The 17,961-nt window shown below is 43.2% G+C and overlaps 1 long non-coding RNA gene across 21 annotated transcripts in view; it reads left to right on the plus strand.

The window, feature by feature from the left end:
• The window catches only part of LOC126045253 (uncharacterized), a 95,838-nt gene continuing 77,877 nt past the window's right edge, over positions 1-17,961 (plus strand). For 2 of the 21 annotated variants that reach the window (XR_007508012.1, XR_007508010.1), the window contains exons 1-5: positions 2-3,475; positions 4,019-7,082; positions 7,203-9,097; positions 9,204-9,265; positions 9,646-10,062. This is a non-coding gene — a long non-coding RNA (uncharacterized LOC126045253). Of the gene's footprint in view, positions 3,476-4,018; positions 7,083-7,202; positions 9,098-9,203; positions 9,266-9,645; positions 10,440-17,961 lie in introns of those variants that run through there. The other 19 variants (XR_007508017.1, XR_007508024.1, XR_007508023.1 and 16 more) reach the window with 19 other exon arrangements.

Genomic DNA, 17,961 nt, shown 5'->3' on the forward strand with positions numbered 1-17,961 from the left:
TGGGAAAGCCGGATTTGTAACCTCAAAAAAAGAGCTCATGTTCTCAGAAAACCTTCTGTACTGAGAGTACATCTTGATATAGGATGACGTGCATGGTAGGGTGGAGCGGAGTGAATAGGCTTTAAGATGGAAAAGTCTTCCACCACCATGTGCTTGAGATAGCAGGGCACTATAACAAAGAAGATTGGCATCAATAATTGATAAAACTGGCCTCAGGAAAGTAAGAGGACCCCAAGCGCTAAGGGGAATCACTGTTCAAGGATTCCTCTTGCAGTTTATAGCACTACGAGGGGAATATTCTGCTGTTACTGAAACATCCCTTCAGAGGAGAAGCGCAGGGGCATGCATCTATTGTGGTAGGAGCTACAATAGTTGGATCAAGTTGTGAAAACAACCTCATCTCCAAGGATCCTGCCTGTTCCTCCACGATGACAGGTATTCTGAAAAATATTCAGTTGCAACTAGTGTAAGGAAGCCTTGTATACCAGTTGGTTTGGGTTTTAGCTCCATGATGCGTAACGGTCACGGAAATTTCCCAGAGGGTGACAGCCAGAGAAGCATCAAGCAACCCACCTGGAACAGGTTAGCATGTAAACCACGCTGTTTAACGTCTTTGTCGGCAACATGGGCAGGAGGATCGAGTGCACCTGGCAACCCCCAGTATCACAAATATAGGCTGGGGGATGAAGGGATGGAGAGCAGCCCTGCCGAGAAGGACTTGGGGGTACCGGGGGATGAAAAGCCGGGCACGAGCCGGCAACGTGCGCCCGCAGCCCCGAAAGCCGACCGTGTCCTGGGCTGCATCCCAAGCGGCGTGGGCAGCAGGTCGAGGGAGGGGATTCTGCCCCTCTGCTCCCATCGGGTGAGAGCCCACCTGCGGTCCTGCGTCCAGCTCTGGGGTCCTCAGCACGGGACAGACGTGGACCTGTTGGAGCGGGTCCGGAGGGGGACACGAAAACCATCAGGGGGCTGGAGCACCTCTGCTGTGGAGAAAGGCTGAGAGAGTTGGGGTTGTTCAGCCTGGAGAAACCTTATAGCAGTCTTTGAATATATAAAGGGGGCTTATAAGAAGGATGGGGACAGACTTCTTACCAGGACCTGTAGTGACAGGACAAGGGGCAATGGTTGAAAACAATGATTTGTTTTGTTTTGTTTTGTTTTGTTTTGTTTCTGAGCAATTTTTACATATTTCTTCAGCTGCCCTCTTCTTCACAGGATTTTAGCCACATTTCTGCTTTTTTCTTCTTTACATGTGCAATCCAGATTTTCCTGCTGGAAATAGTCTCCAACAAACAAATATTGAAGTGTTAAGCAAGCTTGACCCTTCCTATTTTAAGTCTTTGGCACTGTCACACCCATAAGCATCCAGGGAAAAAAATGAATATAATTTCCCAAAGCGTAATGATAGAATTTCCCAAACAGTAAGTGAGTCTGAGGTAGGAAGTTTCTTTTTTTGATTACTTAATGACCTACATTCATTAGTCATAATGGTGTCACCATCCCTTGTTCCAGCTGCGTGTACTTGGGCAGGGTTTTGGACAGTCCAAGCAATCCCATTTTGCAAGATGCTTCGTGTTCACGGTCCAGCTGGATGTTCCATGGTATATGGACGGGAATTTTCATATGAGTTAACTGCACGCCTGCTTGAGCACAGGAGCAAGGGGTTGGGCAGTTTGTCCATGTGAAGCAATTCAGCAATGTTGAGGGTCTGTGAGTGATTGCTGTGAACCATCAAATATCCCCCTTCCTGTTCTAGGCAGGAAAATATTTATAGGTGCTTACCCTGTCCTATACATACAAATAAATGAGCAAAACGAAGTAGGACTGCCCCTGAATATAATTCTGACAGCTTGTTTATACCCAGCACCTCAAGAACCGTTGAATTGTTCTTGCCTTGTGGGAAGAAAAATAAACCTATACTTGGGCAGACTTACAGGGCGGATTTTGCCCAAGGGGTGCCTGGGCAGTGGTGTGTTTTTATCTGTATTTGATGCACCCGGTGATCTCAGACCTAGCAGTATGTTTTGTGAGTTACCAAATGTGTTTTTTTCACAGAACTCTGTGCATTTGGCCACCCTAACCTTGACTCCTTCGTTCATTCGCTCTCCGAGTTGGTTTTCTGACTGCATGTTCTCCCTGCCACAGCAGGGTCTTGAGAAATTGCTCCTGAAAACTGATCTGAAATTGCAAGGAGTCCTACGTCTCTGCTTCCCAGAGATCCTTACATAATATTATATTGTATCTGGTACTATATTTTACAAGCCACACTGGAACAGCTTAGTAGTTTAAGCTTTGTCTTAAAATTTTCAAAATCCCCTTTTGGTTTGGAAAAAAATCTCTTTTCTCACTTAAGATGAGGAATAAGCCTTCTGTCTGTAGCAGCAACTGGTCAAGCTCCAGAGCTCTGATAGGAACAGAGAACATTTTTCTGCCTAAAGTTTTATCGGGGAGGTAATCACTTTAACTGGTGTCTGCTTAAGGCTTTAAAATTCCCAGTGCCTTCATTCTAACATAGCCTGATCTGAAGGATGGCAGATCAGCAGACGGAAACCAGGCTAGGAAGAGGCAAGACCTTCAGCTGTGACCTGTTTTGGCTGCAGCATTTTTGGAAAGAGAGGTGCCCACAGTGGTATTAGCCAAGCAGTGGCCCACCCACCCGGGAAGCCGCGTAGGGATAATTTTCATCTGTGTAAAAAGCTGGTCCTCCAAAGCCTCTTCTTACTGAAAGAGAAAGCATGATGGGAATCATAGATAGATTTGAGGGCTGGTAGAGTTTTTCCACCCTGGTTTGGTTGACATAGTTGGGGGTTCTGTGTTTGGTTTCCATTCCTACCTGGTGAAGGAGCGTAGGGTGAGGATGGGGTATCCCTCTGCAGACGTGAACTACTTCGGTGTTACTGTACAATGGAAACGGAACATATCAGCGCTCCAGAAAAGCAACAGGTAAGTGTAGGGGCTTAACTCAACAGCAAAGACTCAGTTTAGTTGGTTATTGGCAGAGGTATACAAGACGGGATGATAGAGACAGGAAATATTTCTACACAGAAGAAATGGAAGTAGCAAAGTCTAAGCAAGGAAAAGGGTTGAACAGAAACAGGTTGAAGCCAAGAGACAATTTTTTCTTTCACCATCTAACCTCCTTCCCTTTCTGGAGAAATCCACCCCAGGGAACCTTGTGAATGAGGATTTTAGAAAATACACGGATGACAGCAAATGTTTTGGATTGAATTAGACTCAATGTCCGGAGAGGTTTTTTTCTCATTTCTAGCATCCAGCTCTAACGGTGACAGTCTAGAAGATGGCAACAAACCCTTAAATCCTGCTGTAATTTTTACTTGCCCAGGCACAGTGAAACTTGTTCAGAACAATACTGGTCTGAGGAAGCACAGTGAATACCAATTTCTGATATTTCTTCTTCCATCAAAATCAGATGAAATGCTGAATTCAAAACAAATGTACCGATTACAGCATTAAGGTATGATTTATAAAAACTACAGTATGGTCAGTGTAATGTCATACTGGTTTGGTAATGTACATGCCTAAATCAGCTGTATTTTGTACAACTCCATATCCTTATTTTCAGATTAAGTTCTTCACAGTTTGTAGCATTTCCAGCTAAAATATCATCCCTTGCTTTAGAAGACTAAACTAATCTTCATCTCACGGCAACAGCTCTGGTTGGCATCCTAATGCTGCTGTTGCCAAATGATTTTGTGATGATACATGTTCATATTAAGCTAAATTAGCGGTAGGAGTCATGCACCGAAGTTACAGTACATATCATCATCACAGAGTGGGAAATTGTTTGATTGAAACAATTTCCTATTTAGCCACAGCGAGCAGCTCATAAGCTGCTCAGGGCTTTGCACGTGGGAAACATGCAAAGGAATTTAGGACGGAAAAAGGAATACACTGATGACCAGACCCTCATCCAGCATATAATGGCATTGCCAGTGGAGCATGCAGCCCTGATCTGAATGGGGAAGGAGGTGTATAAGACTCAATGCATTGATTGCAGGTTTATTTGCTGGCATGGATAGAGAGAAGACGGTGTGGTGCAGACTCCACAGTATCTGGGAAAGTTCGCTGCCTGGCCATAACTCTTTGGACTTCAGCAGAACCAGCCTGAATTACACAAGATCATATCTTGACCTTAAATGATAATCAATTACATGATTAATCATTGACATATCTACTAGAGCTGTTTGGAAAAGAAAACATTCTTTAGAAAAAAATTGAATTTTTTTGGAAAAAAAAGGAATATATATTTGATTAAGAAAAAGAAAGGTTTTTCCTCAGAATCTGAAAGCGTTTGAAAGAAAGCAAAGCTTTCTGCAGGAGGGTTTTGTTTATAAACCCCCTAATTTTCCCCTTACTGCAAAGTGTGAATCGAAACCATTAGATGAGACCCAGTGCTCGGGAGTGGATGGTCCTATCAGCCTCCTGTACAAGCAGAACCACGAGCTCCCTTCCCTCCGGGGTCTTTGCTCAGGAACAGGCAACAAGAAGATCGCAGCTGAGGACTTCAGGTGCAACAGCACATACATATTGCCACCCACCAGAGAAGACAGTATTTACCTCCATAAATGTGCTTCTGTGCATGCTGCTTAAAGCAGCATTTACCTCTTTTTTCCTTTTTTCCCACCTCTGAAGCCATTTCATTTGTGCACATTCACATCTAGACTGCTTTTTGTTTTAGAGGGAAGGCTTTATAATTGTAATCCACAGGGGCTCAGAACCTCACAATAGGTATTAAAAACATTTTTTTGACCTTTTTATTATTATACCAGATGATGCTAAGCAATTAAGGCAATAAATCTGTGTAAACTGAATGTATAATTCCTCTTAGGAATATAAATGTGAGAAAATTAAATGTCAACATCTACTTTGGTGTTTACGAGTGCAGCCATAGAATGTGAATTCATTGCCTTACCTGAATTCCAATTTTGTATATATTGCTGTTAGAGGGACTTTTTTTTTTTTTTTTTTTAAAGTGAGTTCAGACACATAATCTCTTTTGTAGCACTGAATGTCCCACTTGTGAGGGACTTTCTCTGACACTGTTTACTCTTTGTGCTCTGTCTCCTTTTCCAGTATTTCGTGTCTCATTGGACTTAGAAACTTCTGGAGGCAAGAACCGTGTCCTGTTCTGCTTTTATACTGTCCCTGGTGCCATCGGGGGACCATGTGCTCAGCCCCAGACTCAGCTGAAGCTTATATCTGTACATAAACACAACCACTAACAGTACACGCTGCCCACTCCTGTCTGCCCGTGCACTGGGAAGGAATGGGGGGAGGAATCAGGAGCATTTTTTGCATTAAGGCACCATCTGGAAGCTCCTACTGTTTGGAACTGAGATCGTGCTAGCTGTGCACTTCCTAATGACCCCAGAATTCACTGCCACTGAAAAAAAGATAACTAAAAATCCTTCCCTTGACATATCTTATTGATAGAGTGCTGATTCTATCTCAAGACATTTTGGTCTTTGAGTATTTTTAGGTTAAAAGGTTGTTATTGAGAGTTTTTGATTTGTTTCCGTCCTGGTTTTATAATTTCTCCTCAACTAGCTATTCCTGCCAGAATACAGGAGCAGCCTTCTGTTATTTTAGTGTAGACTAGTCTGGTTGTTCTTCACTGTTTTACTGAATTTGCTTTACTTAGCAGAGCAAAGGGAGCTGACAACACTTCTGTGAACATCACTTCTGTCTTATCTACCAGCTTGCGCTCAGGTGAATCAAGTGCCCCAGTTGCATGACGAAGATGACAAGAATGTTTCCTCACCAAAATGTGAATCTTTTCTCCTTTCATTGATTTTTGTTTTCTTGACAGCCTGATGATCAAGTTGGTGTCAGCCTAATTTACATTGTCATAATTTAAAAATGTGTTATGAAGGGGAGAGTTTGATTTTAACATTCCATTTTCTTGCATTTTTGTGTTAATAAAATAATAAAACTGCTGTGGATGCCACTGTCTCAGACATCCTCAGAGAGAAATAACCTTGCTTCTGGTGCTAGCTGAAATGCAAGCAGGAATAGCATCTATGAAGCCAAGCTAATAACCTGCCTTTCTTGAGTTTCAGAAAAGTTGATTCACATAAATCCAATTAAAAGAATAACTCTGTGAATTAATTAAATTGCCCTTCCACTAAAGTCAAGGCTTAAATAGCTTGCTGCATTTGACAGAAAAGCAAAATAAATTTTATTGAGTAGAGGGTGAACTGAAACAGAGTTTCCGCCTTTGAGGTAAGCTGGGAATTGAGTGCTCAGCTCAGATTAAATGGTAAACTTGACTATTTCCATGTAGTTCCTCGATGGGTTCATCTGTACTTGCAGGTACTTGCATGATCACCGTAGTCATCACCTACAGGGACGAACTGCTTCTGAGCGGATCTACATCAGTAATCACCCTGCACACTTTCGAGAGGAGACAGTGCCTTTCCAGCAGACTTTTTGTTGGCCACACATCAAGTTCCCCAAGTCCAGCTGTGCAGTGCTGTGGTGGGTTGACCTTGGTTACGGGCCAAACACCCACCCAGCCGCTCGCTCAGTCCCCCTCTGAAACAGGACAGGGAGAGAAAATTGTGTGAAGAAGCTCATGGGTCAGCATAATGACAGGGAAATTGCTTACCAGTTACCACCACGGGGGAAAATCAATTTAATTTATTGCCAATTAAAAATGGGACGGGATGGTAAGAAACAAAGACAAGAACTAAAGCAACTTCCCTGCGCCCTCTCCTTCTTCCCAGGTTCAGCTTCACTTCTTCATTCCCGACTCCTCTATCTCTTGCTCCCCAAGAGGCGCAGGGGAAATGGGGAATGTGGGGGGTTACAGTGGGTCCGTACCAGCTCCTCTCTGCTGCTCCTTCCTCCTCCCACTCTTCCCCTGGGTCTTTCCCAGAGCTGCAGTCCTTCACGATAGACCTGCTCCAGCGTGGGGTCCTCCACGGGCTGTGGTGTGAACATCTGCTCTGAGCTCTGGGAAAACCTGCAATTCCAGCAGTTACTCTAGCAATATTCCTGACTTCACATCGGGCAAAGTTCTTCAGGCGCCTTCCCAGCTTGATGGCCAAAGCCAAAGTTAGGTTGGTATCACATTTTCCTCACTCACAGAACGTAGCTCCTTCCCCTCGCACAGTCTCATGAAACCTGGGGACACCCCAGATCCGGATCTCTCTTCACTAAGGTATATTATTTCTCTTTAGAGATGATGGAGAGTTCTGGGTTTGCTGATGGTGGTTCCTTCTCCCAGGCATAAGGTGTCCTGTGAAGGCTACCAACAGGAAGGTACTATAAGAATTTCACACTGGGATAAAAGAAATACTCTCTTACAGTTTTAATATCCCTCTACTAGAAACTAGCAAACATTTTAAAAACAACTTTGGAAACCTCTGTCAAGAGTTGATAATGAATAGAGGCACTCCTGTGCACCAATACGTTGTTCCCTGTTCAAAGAACTCTACTGTAATTAGCTGCAGTCAACACAATTTAGAGCTTCAAGTGTTGGTGAAAACAAAAATAATTCTTACCTACTTTATGGTGATTCACACTTTGCATAATGCTGGGCAATTGCAATGCCCCTTGAAGTTAAGGGCACACTTACTGTGCATCTAATCCTTCCCTACTTTTTGCAACTTTGGCAGTTGTTTACACACCAGCTGGGCTGTTTTGGGTACTCTCTGAATCATGCACAGAGTCAGAGCAAAGGTCATAACCGAGGTACTGATGTTTTATTAGTGAAATCAAAGAATATGGGGGGGTGGGTAGGTGGATGGGTTCACTTTGTTTTGTTTTTTTTGATTTTTTTTTTCTCTTCTGTTTTTTTCCCCCCAGAAAACTCCTTGTCAAGTAAGTTTTACAGAATAACCTACATAGGTATGTAGAATATGACTGAGAATAGTATCTGAGAGCAGAGGGTTTTGGTAAAGCAGTGACAACAGAATAAATGCTTCCTTATCTAATCACTATGTACATTTCTCTTAAAGAAAAAAAATAAAAGATAACTGAAATCTGACAAAAAGGCTGGGCTAGAATTTAATTCATAAGTAAGTCAAATCTCTTCAAACATTGAATTTTATGAAGTGTTGCAAATTTAATTTGACATTTCCTAGTTGCATAGCGAATTGGTATCCTACTTATTACTACATCCTATGTATAGTACTATATATCTATTATATATAGCATATTTGTACATACTTCATACATATATGCAAAATATTTCTCAGTGGTTGACTTTGGAATTAGTGGCTCTGGGGAGTCTTTGCCCTATCTTTGTAAAGGATTTCTTCCTTTTTCTGTGGAATTGAGGTAGTCTTCTGTCTCAAGAGATATTAATATAAGAACCCAACCTATACTCTATGAGAAGCTTGATTGAGGAATTCATGCAGACAAAACAAAACTACCAATCAGAGATGCAGTGTGCAGACACTGATAAATACCAGGACACTTAGGAAGATGCGATCAAATCTCCATTTCTGTGATTGGAGTCTTTGCTGTAGAGCTCGGCTGAAAGATGACTGTACCAGCTCCTGTACCTGCTTCTGTAAGGCAGTTGATCAGTTCTGACTCATAAAGAAAAGCCACTCACTGAATCACCAGGTCACGGGTCCAGGTGAGAAGCAAAGCTGCGCTAGAGGCGGTTTGGAAGAGCTGGCTGCTAATTGCAGCCGGTTCTCAGACTGACCATCACTAGGTTCAAGAGCACCTCAGGCTTCCCTTCTTGCCGCTGCCGCTCCACTCCCGAGAAATGCACAACTAGTGTCTGGTTCCGTGGGCGGCTGTTCCTCTCTGACCCGCTCAGCCTCACACCCCAAATCCCTAATATCTTGGCTGTAATCTTGTATTCTAGCAGCTGGAACCAGACAGCATTTATTGGGCAGAAGATACTCCTGTTGGCAGTGCTCGAAGATAGGTTGTTGGAAAAATGCTTAAGAGAATAATAGAGTTGAAAATAAATGTAAATCAAAACCTGACCCTTCAGGCATGCAGTCCCACCAGCTCTTGGAAATGACAGCCAACTCGACTGGAGCAGAGAAGCTGTGGGACCAAATCGCTTCTTATTAATTCATCGCACAAGTGCTAACAGCAGCTCATGGGAAGTGTAGGTGTTTGCTCTTTTCTTTCCCTGCCAGCAAAGATTTCTGAATATGGGAAGGAATATATTTCTGGTGCCAGGAGATAGATAGCTGAAATCCTGTTGTATTTAGGACAGCAAAAGTTCTTGGAGTGCTGTTGTCTTCTGGGAGGAATTACTGTTCTTCATTACATGGTAAGCAAAAGCGCATAGCTTACATTTTCACTGTAAAATTTTTAGTTTGAGAAGGTTTGGTGCAATATTATGAAAAAGGAAAACCTCTGAGCTTCCAAAATATTTTTCTCCATTCTGTTTTCTGTGGCAGCTAAAGAAATGACATTAGTTTTCTATTCCACACTCCACACACCCCCCCCCCCCCCCCCCCCAAGTAAGAAGACAAATAGAAACTAAGATCTAATTCTTCAGAGGGGTTGAACCAATTCACGACACTTTTTAGGATTAGCACTCTAGTCATTTACAGTGACAAAATCCTCTGCTTGTGTAAGGAGAAACGTAGCCGTCACCACGCAGTTTGCTGACACTGGCTAACAGAGCATATGCCTGTGTTTTGGCAGGGAGATGGCAGACGTCTGTCTCATCCTGCGGAAAGCCCGGGGGAAAAGTGAAGAAGTGACCTCAAACTCTATTTTTGCCTTCAGCCCGGCAGCGCAAACTCCCCTCTGTCCCCCACCCCACTCCGTGTTACGCCTGACACCTGCATCGCCCAACGCTAAAGATGCTGCAGTCAACGGGGAACGTAAATAGCCGGAGTTAATTGTTCAGTGGGTTTTGTGCCCCCGGTCTTCATCGTACCCTTGTCTGGTGTTGTGAGTGGCGGCTGTGTTAGCCACCCACCCCGAGAGCAGTGGGGTTAAATTTCTGCCCCGCACCCCTGAGGATGGATTCTTCGTTGAGCCTTGCTCTTCCATGGCTTCGGAAGCTTTCGTAGTGCAACCAGTGAAAGCCCAGCAAATCCAGTCTGACCGGCAGATGTGAGTATCTTCTGATTCAGCAGAACAGATGCGACTTCTGTGCATGTAGGGAAGCCAAACATCCCTCTGAAACACAGAGGCAAACTCCTTGGGGAGATGTGTCGTGCTGCAAGGAGCTGAGGGCAAATTGAATTTGAGAAGAGAGACAGGCAGAGGGTAAAAGCTGCATGAATATGTAAGGTAGGGGGATTTCTGCAGAAGACATTACTGCAGACTCAGCTGTAATTAAACTGCCCACAGCTGCTGTTTCTCTGTCACCTTTGGAAGGGGAAAATGCTTTAACCAGCAGCAAAGTCAAAGGAAAACTTTAGGTATAACCTAAGATCTCAAGTTGCTCAATGTGACCTAAGAGAAAACCATTTTATTTTACCTTGTCACCTTACAGATATTGAATTGAATAAACTGCTTTACTTTGGGAAGACTTTGGAGTAGATTGCCTTGAAAACGTGGAAAATCTGTTCATTTCACATATGCATCCTGGTGGTTTATTCCCCTTCCCAGTGGGAACAAAGAGGGAAGATTAAAAAGAAAAGGAAAAGTTTCAGGAGTTTTCAGAGTTTGTTTTACTTTCTTGCTTTCTATTTAAAAAGTGTGTTCTGAAAGAGAGAGGAAGGGAGAGGAAGAAAATAAAGAATGAGATTCTGTAGAAGGAGGAAAATTTGGGGAATTCTGCCATTCTCCCTATTCACTCTTTTTCCCTACTTCTTTCCAGCAGAAGGAAAGAGAAAGGGAGGGAAGGAAAACGACTAACCGAGGAAGGTGAGGGCAAGGACTCCAAACTCTACAGGTTTTGCTTTTAATAAGGCAACTATACTTGCTCTTAAATTTTTGGTCAACATTTGCTGTGGAAGAATACTTTTAAAACCAGCTCTGCTTGTTACGCATTGTTATTTGTGTATACGGCACTCTGCGTGTCTGCAAGAAGACAAAATCATTCCGCAGTGTTTGCCTCAGTGCGGCCAGATCTGGCAAAAAGTCTAGTTTTAAGATACGTTAGTGGAAATGGATGCTATTCTTGTTGACACCAGATAGGTCTCTCTTTGAGGTAGGAAGATAGGCAGAGCGCTGTAATGCTGCAAAAACTATTTGGGAATATACAGTCCATGAGTGAAGTGAAACTGAGGTTAACTCAGGGAAGCTCAAATTTAATTTCCAAGGTAGCACTCGAAAAGCATATCGGAGGAACAGAGTAAGTCTGCATAAAAAAGAAACAAGGAGTGTGGGTTTGCAGGCAGGGAATAAAAAGCAAATAGACAGCCATGCCATAAAGGCTGGGGGCTATAAAGGACGAGCCTAGAGCAGAAGGGGAGAAAGCACAGAGTATGACAGACCATTATCTTTAAAGGCAAGAGTTGCAGAGTGTGAGAAGCAACTAGCTTTTTTTGCCTTTCTAGGAAGCATTAGATACGGGAAGACAAAACAATAACCCAGGGGAAAGTGGGCTCCCCAGGTTGCAGGCAACATTTCATACCAGCAGTGCAATAAGCCCTTCAGCCCTCTTCCAGTTACAAACCAGTAAGGGTACAGTTCAGATGCAAGCTCCCAAATTGCTCTATGGTAAATGACGCCAGTATAAAATACATTTGCGATATGAATATTTCTTAAAGGCAGTCGCAAGAACTGCATTGCTTAATGGCCACTCTCCTCTTGTAAATGTTTTGCTTTAACTGCCCTATTCTTTCTTTCAAACTTCCAAATGGGACAACTGGTGTTTTCTTAATTAAAGATATCAGGTCTGAACATGATGCTCGTAGGTTATTAACTTTATATCAGACTATTCTTCATATGATGTACTTTGGTTCTTGAGGGATCCTGCAGCAAAGTGAGATACGATGATCTCCTTAATCAGAGACTCTAAGGCATCAGAGTTAGAGCTAATTAGGATTTATGAGACGTTGGAAGGAATATAATTTGTATGCAAACACTATAGGTGATAAGGGGTTTCAGATGATGACTATAGATCTCAGCTGAGCTCAGGCACCACAGTTTGACAGGATAAACCATTAGGAGTACACTACATACTATTCCTCCATTTAATCTGATTTTCAGTCAGAAGGCTAAGGCAGGGAAAATACTGTGCATCTGACGCAATTTCGTGGCCCACCTTTTGTTAAAATCTAGGCTGGGACTGAAGCAGCAATCGACACCTCCTGCTTAAAAAGCAATTCTTTTCAGTAAAGTCTGAGCCGCTGAAACAGCACGTCCCCATTCAGATGTCCGTCCTGCTTTCCTCCTACCACCTGGATCGTATCGCACCACGAGTGCGTGCGCTTCCCGAGCGTTCGCTGGGGACTGCCAGAGGAAATACAAACCTGCGCCAGTGATTTTGGAATAAGTGCTCTCGAGCCCTCTTTGAACCATCCCACTAAACCCAAGACAGCTGTTCCGTTGTAAAAGTCAGCTTAACACATGGTTTATAGTGTTCATTTATTTATATTAGATACGGTATAAAATAAAACAAAAGGTGCTTGAATTCTATGAAGACAGCAAATTGCTATAAGCAGAAATGGAGAGAGAAGAGTGATTATATACAATCTGCACCAGACTAGCAGGAAACATTACCAGTAAAAGGAGAGGAACCATGAAAGGGAGGACTTCACTACTAGGACAGCTGTCTACTTGGCAGCTAATACCAACAGACACTTGATGAATGAAATCTCGCTAGGAGCCTCTGGTGATGACAGTAGCATCACTTTGCATTTGGCATGCTGTTTCTGTGTTGGGGCAGCTTGGCAGGAGGCTCTGGAAGTTGGCTGTGTAGGATTTCTGTTGGGCACAGGTATGAGTTTATGAATTACAGAAATTATTCATCCTGGAAGGGACTTGGAGAAAGTCCTTTTAGCCATCTCCCTCCTCTGGGGAAAGAGAAGTGCGTGGCCTTGGCACAGCTTGTAGCCTTGTTAGAAGTGCCAAATATTCTTAAGATCCTTGTTTGCACATACCACTACCTTTAGAAGGGTTTTTTTTCTTATATTTGGGTTGTTTATCTCTTGTGGCAAAGAACTTTCCGTTCCACACCTGGTGCGAAATGAAACCATTCATTGCAGTCCCCTTTATGAAAACTCGGTTTATATTGGAAGACACCTTCTTCAAGTCTCTCTGTTCCAGACGGAAGAAACAAAATTCTTGACAAGCATTTCTCACCAGTCTGTTTTCTAAAGCTCTCAGAAATAGTGTTACTCTCTTCTGGGATTTTCCCATTATTTTTACATTTTTGTACTCCAGACAGGCTCTCAACAGTGCTGTGCGGGGCAGAAAAATTACATTCCCCGCCACTTACGAAACCTCTGTACATCCCACAATTGCATTAAAGTTTCTCGCAGCAGCAAGTTTTTGGCTCGTATTCAGCTTCTAATCTACGATAAACTCCAGATAATTTTTTTGCTTTTTCTGTAATGTCCTTCCTTTGTTAGCAGAGACAGTGACAGCTAGCAGAGATATAGCCTAGAGGTACCAACAAGTGGTCTGCTTACAAGCTATTCCCTAGTCTACATGGCCGTATATCCTGGTACAAACTCCAGTCAGGATCTTAAAAGGCAAAGCTGTAGCAAAGTCCTTAGACCGGGAGTGGGGATTCATGCCACAGGAAACTCTAAAAGCTGCAAAGGAGCAAACAGAGGTAAATAATTCTGGAGTCAATTTTAAAAATACAAGGCTCACCAAGTCTCCTAATCATACTTCTCATAGAAGAAAAGAAGTTATAATTTAGGACGCATAGGGTCCAAAGTGGCAGCGATGATTTTGGAGACTGGATTTTGGAGCTGTTAACAACATTTCAATCATCTGTAAATTACTTGAGAAATCAAAACCATCAGTTCAATAGTAGTAGGAACTTGCAGCGTTCTTGGCTTGGTTTTGTACTATTTTGGGAAAGGTGTGGGACCAGGGGATATCACACACAGACTCAACGCTAATACCCCATCTCCTATATGAAGCTCTCTATATTTCTCCCTGATGACCTTGCGTGAACCTCAAACTGACTCCAGAAAATTACAACTGCAACTCATCAGTTTAACTCGGTTTCCTGCCATGACAAGGAACTGAACAGTCATAACCAAAGGAAGAAAATTTTGAGTTATTTTGAGACAAGGACGAGACAATGTGGCTTTTTTAATGAGAAAAGCATCTTCCAGTGAAGGAAACAGACTTTTGTGACAGAGCTGTGGAACTGTTGTTTCTTTTGTGGAGAGTTTCAGGCTGCATTGCTTCTTAATTGGCATCAAGCCTAGCATCAAGCCCACTTTCAGAGTTATTCTTTCCACTGAGCTTTAATTTGCACTTAAAACTCCACTCCACTGCCTGAACACTGTCTTACTATCGCTATTTTCTCGCCTACAACTTTTCCTTTCAGAAACTCTGCCTTCACCTAAGCTGTTCCTCTCGGTCCCTCACCGTTTTTTCCCTGCTCCGCTGTCGCTGAAGGGATAAACCCAGAGGGCAAGCAAAGAGTTGGCAGTGAAGGTAGAGATGGTAAAAGTCTGATGGAGAAACTTCCTGGGAACAAACAAAATTGTACAAAACTAAGCAGTGACATGTAATCCTTTTTAATATCACCTGACCACTCTGTCATCCAGGGAGCGGTGGGTATTTGGGGTACGTGGGGTACCAAGGGTACACGGGGACCGAGCCGCAGGCTGCACGTGCGTTCAGCTCTCTGTTCCAGGTGTCACAGGTTCTTCGTTCTCATCACTTTTATAATTTTTCCACTTCTTCCTTTGAGGCTGGTAGTGCTTATCTCAGCAGCTGTTTTTCCTCTGCCAACTTCTGTATTTCTTTTTTTTTTTTCTCTTCTTCTGTCTTGTTTAGGGAATGGGAAATCACACTGTGGCAGGTACTCTTTGTTTTCCTTTTGAGGGTGAGGTTAAGAATAGTTACGTATCTGTTGTTGTTGGATACTAACTAGGTTTCTCACACCACCTGCAAGCTGTTAGCCTACACCATCACTTTCTTGACTGTTTGTTGTCCTTCAGCTTACCCCTTAATTGCTCTTCAGCTGAGCAGCATTTTGTGTGTTATCATTAATTAAGTTTGGGTTACAACTAGCTGGAATCTTTTAAAGGAAACAACTAATTCAGTTCAAATCAATCTCAGTAAGCATCTGCAGAGAACAACAACGGGCATCGCGAGGCTCGGAGGTTTTTCCAAACCATGGCTGCACAAGAAAATGTGTGTTAAATAGAACCTGCCTTTAGCTGGAAGTGAAGTCACAGACCTGCTATCTGCCTCTCTGGACACCTGAGTAAGTCTAAGCTATGGTTACTGTTGGATTTTGGGAGCATATATCTCATTTTCTTTCTTCTTTTTCTGTGGGGAAGAAACCACACAAGTGCAAATAGAAAATCCCTCACTCCTTATATGAAGTAAGAGAGCTTTGAAATCTCAGTTCTTAACGACTTTCCTCCATTCACATACCCGAGTTCTCCTCGGGGAAATTCCTGTCGAGGACTCGGAGGACAATGTTGTTGGCTGTCAGGGGTCGCACAAAGTGAAGCCCAGCTAAAAGAAGAGGGCTAGTACCGGAGCTGTTCTCCTAGGGGAAAAGCATGATGGAAAACCTATTGCTGTGAGGCTGTTGACAAGTTCAGCCTCTCATAAAGGATGATTACAGGGTGCTACTTGCTCTTCTTGCTACTTCTGCTAGAATCTTGTGGCATCTGCAGAGATGCAGGCAGAAAAGCCTCCCTGCACCATTTTGAGCATGCTGGCCTCTGTCCTGAGCAGTCAGAGCTGGAGTATTGCTGTTAGATGAAAGGATTTTGCTAACACCTTCAGAGGAACTGAAATTTGAAGTACAAGGTCAGGTCCTTTCTTTTCTTTCTTTTTATTCCTGAGAAATACACGTGTGTCTTTATGTGTATATATACACATATATATACATGAGCAATGTGCCAACGTATATGAGGGGAAGGAGGAGGAGGGGAAGAGAATGACAATTATCATATTTGTTGTTTTTATTCTACTTCCTACAACAGAAGCTGCTCCTTTCTCCTTTCCTTGCTGCAGCTGTGTGGCATTACAGTTTCTGCAGTAATAATATGATAGTGTTACTGGCAAATGTAAAGCTCAATGGCTGTAAACAATGATTAAAAGATTGTTGCACAGAAACAGGTGATCTTGGGCACAGCTAGATGAAATGAATGTACATTTTTCCCAACCATGTGCTAGCAAAATAAGCACACATGTTTAGGAGCCATTTTCAATTAACATTAGTTTGCTTTTATGCCTGTGCATTTCACACTCCATTAACTGTCAGTACATTGTATGGAATCTGTCAGCACAAAAGCTCCTCTTTTTCCCCATATGCAATGAAAAGCTAATGAGGATGCTTTACAGAGAGAAATAAATAAATATGTTTTCTTTAAAAAATTGTTGACTCTAGAGACTATTTCTAGTTGAGAAACTAGCATCTTGGTGAAAAGGTTGCTGATGGTAATAATGAAAAATAGGATGGGGTAGACAGCTTTATGAAATGGATATCTATGAACCAGAAAGAAACTAGCTCACTGAAACAAGGCCCTCACAATTGGAAGAGCTAGGCTAGGTACGGCTTAAGCTGGGTGTGATCACGAGTGAGCGGTAAGTGGCCAGGAGTTGCAAAACTCATGGTTTCTCAAGAACAGGATCTGTCAGAGCACAACAAATATAGCAGTAGCTGTGCTAGGGATGAGATGCTTGGCTGGACCTCCTGGTGTGGTGTGCAGCTCGAGAGCATAGGTACCGAGATTCGGGTGTCTAGCATGAGCCTGGTACTAAACTACTTTTTTGTTCCACCCTTGTAGTCGATATAATCTGAAAAGCTAGTTATCTCTCCCAAACAGACACCTATGTCTGGTCAGCTGAATTTCCCCGTAGACTCCATTGACTATAGTGACCAGGGACTTGAAGAAATTGCCCACACATAGGTCAACTGCCAGTAAGGATGCCCTAGGATATCTTGGCGTATCTCCAGATGCATATCTGCCAGTCCTATGTGGATACCTTGGATATACCAGATTATTTTAAGTGACAATAAATGGTTGCGGTGAGGCAGTTAATTGAAGTCCTAGTGACAACAGCAGCAGATCTGTGTCATTTACTTCTGCCTATACAAGATTTTCATGTTGTCCTCATTTTTTTAGTGCCTCATGAATTTTAGCATAAATATTTTGAGATCCTTTTGAGGTAGGGAAAATGTCTATGCTCAATTCACCAGCTCTCGAGACATGGAAACTGCATCTAGAACTACCCTGTTGGCGTATACTGGCACCGCTTGATGATGCTCACCTAGCCGAATTGCGTCTAGAGCACTTGTCCCGTTTCCTTTGCGTTGGGTCAGGAACTGGGGAATGGGAACAAGGAAACGGTGAACATCACCAAAAAGAGGAATAGGTCTGAAGATAATGTTTAAACTTTAGATTCCCTCAAACCCTGCCTGATTTGGAAAGTGCTCGGCCCGGCGGGTGTTTCTTTGGACGCGCACCCAAAGATTGGCATTCTTTCTAGAAGGCAGCAGATGTACATACGTAGCGGTCAGAGCGCTTGCCAGATGAGAGGCTTATGGTCCCTGCTAAAGGCTTTGATAGGTCTGTGCTGTCAGATTCGGATTTAAGGGCTGCATCTACTCCCACTTCCATCCCACCTACTAGATGTTTCCAGAAGGAAGGCAGAAACCCCTACTCTTCTTTTGAATTGGCTCTGGAGGTGCAGTGAATCTCCAGCCCGGCGCGCTGGCGCACAGCGCTGAGCTGGATGGAGAAGTTGCGCAGGTCACGCGTGGGCACGCCAGCGGGTCCTTCGTTTCTGCCTCGGGAACAGAGATGCCAGGCACTACGGTGGCAGGTCTTCCACTGCGGATTTATCAAGGCCTTATGGTACTACGTAGTATTAAATAGCAAGCAGCACTACTACCACATCACCCTC

Source organism: Accipiter gentilis, chromosome 13 (genome assembly GCF_929443795.1).
Source record: "Accipiter gentilis chromosome 13, bAccGen1.1, whole genome shotgun sequence".
Classification (NCBI taxonomy): domain Eukaryota; kingdom Metazoa; phylum Chordata; class Aves; order Accipitriformes; family Accipitridae; genus Astur; species Astur gentilis.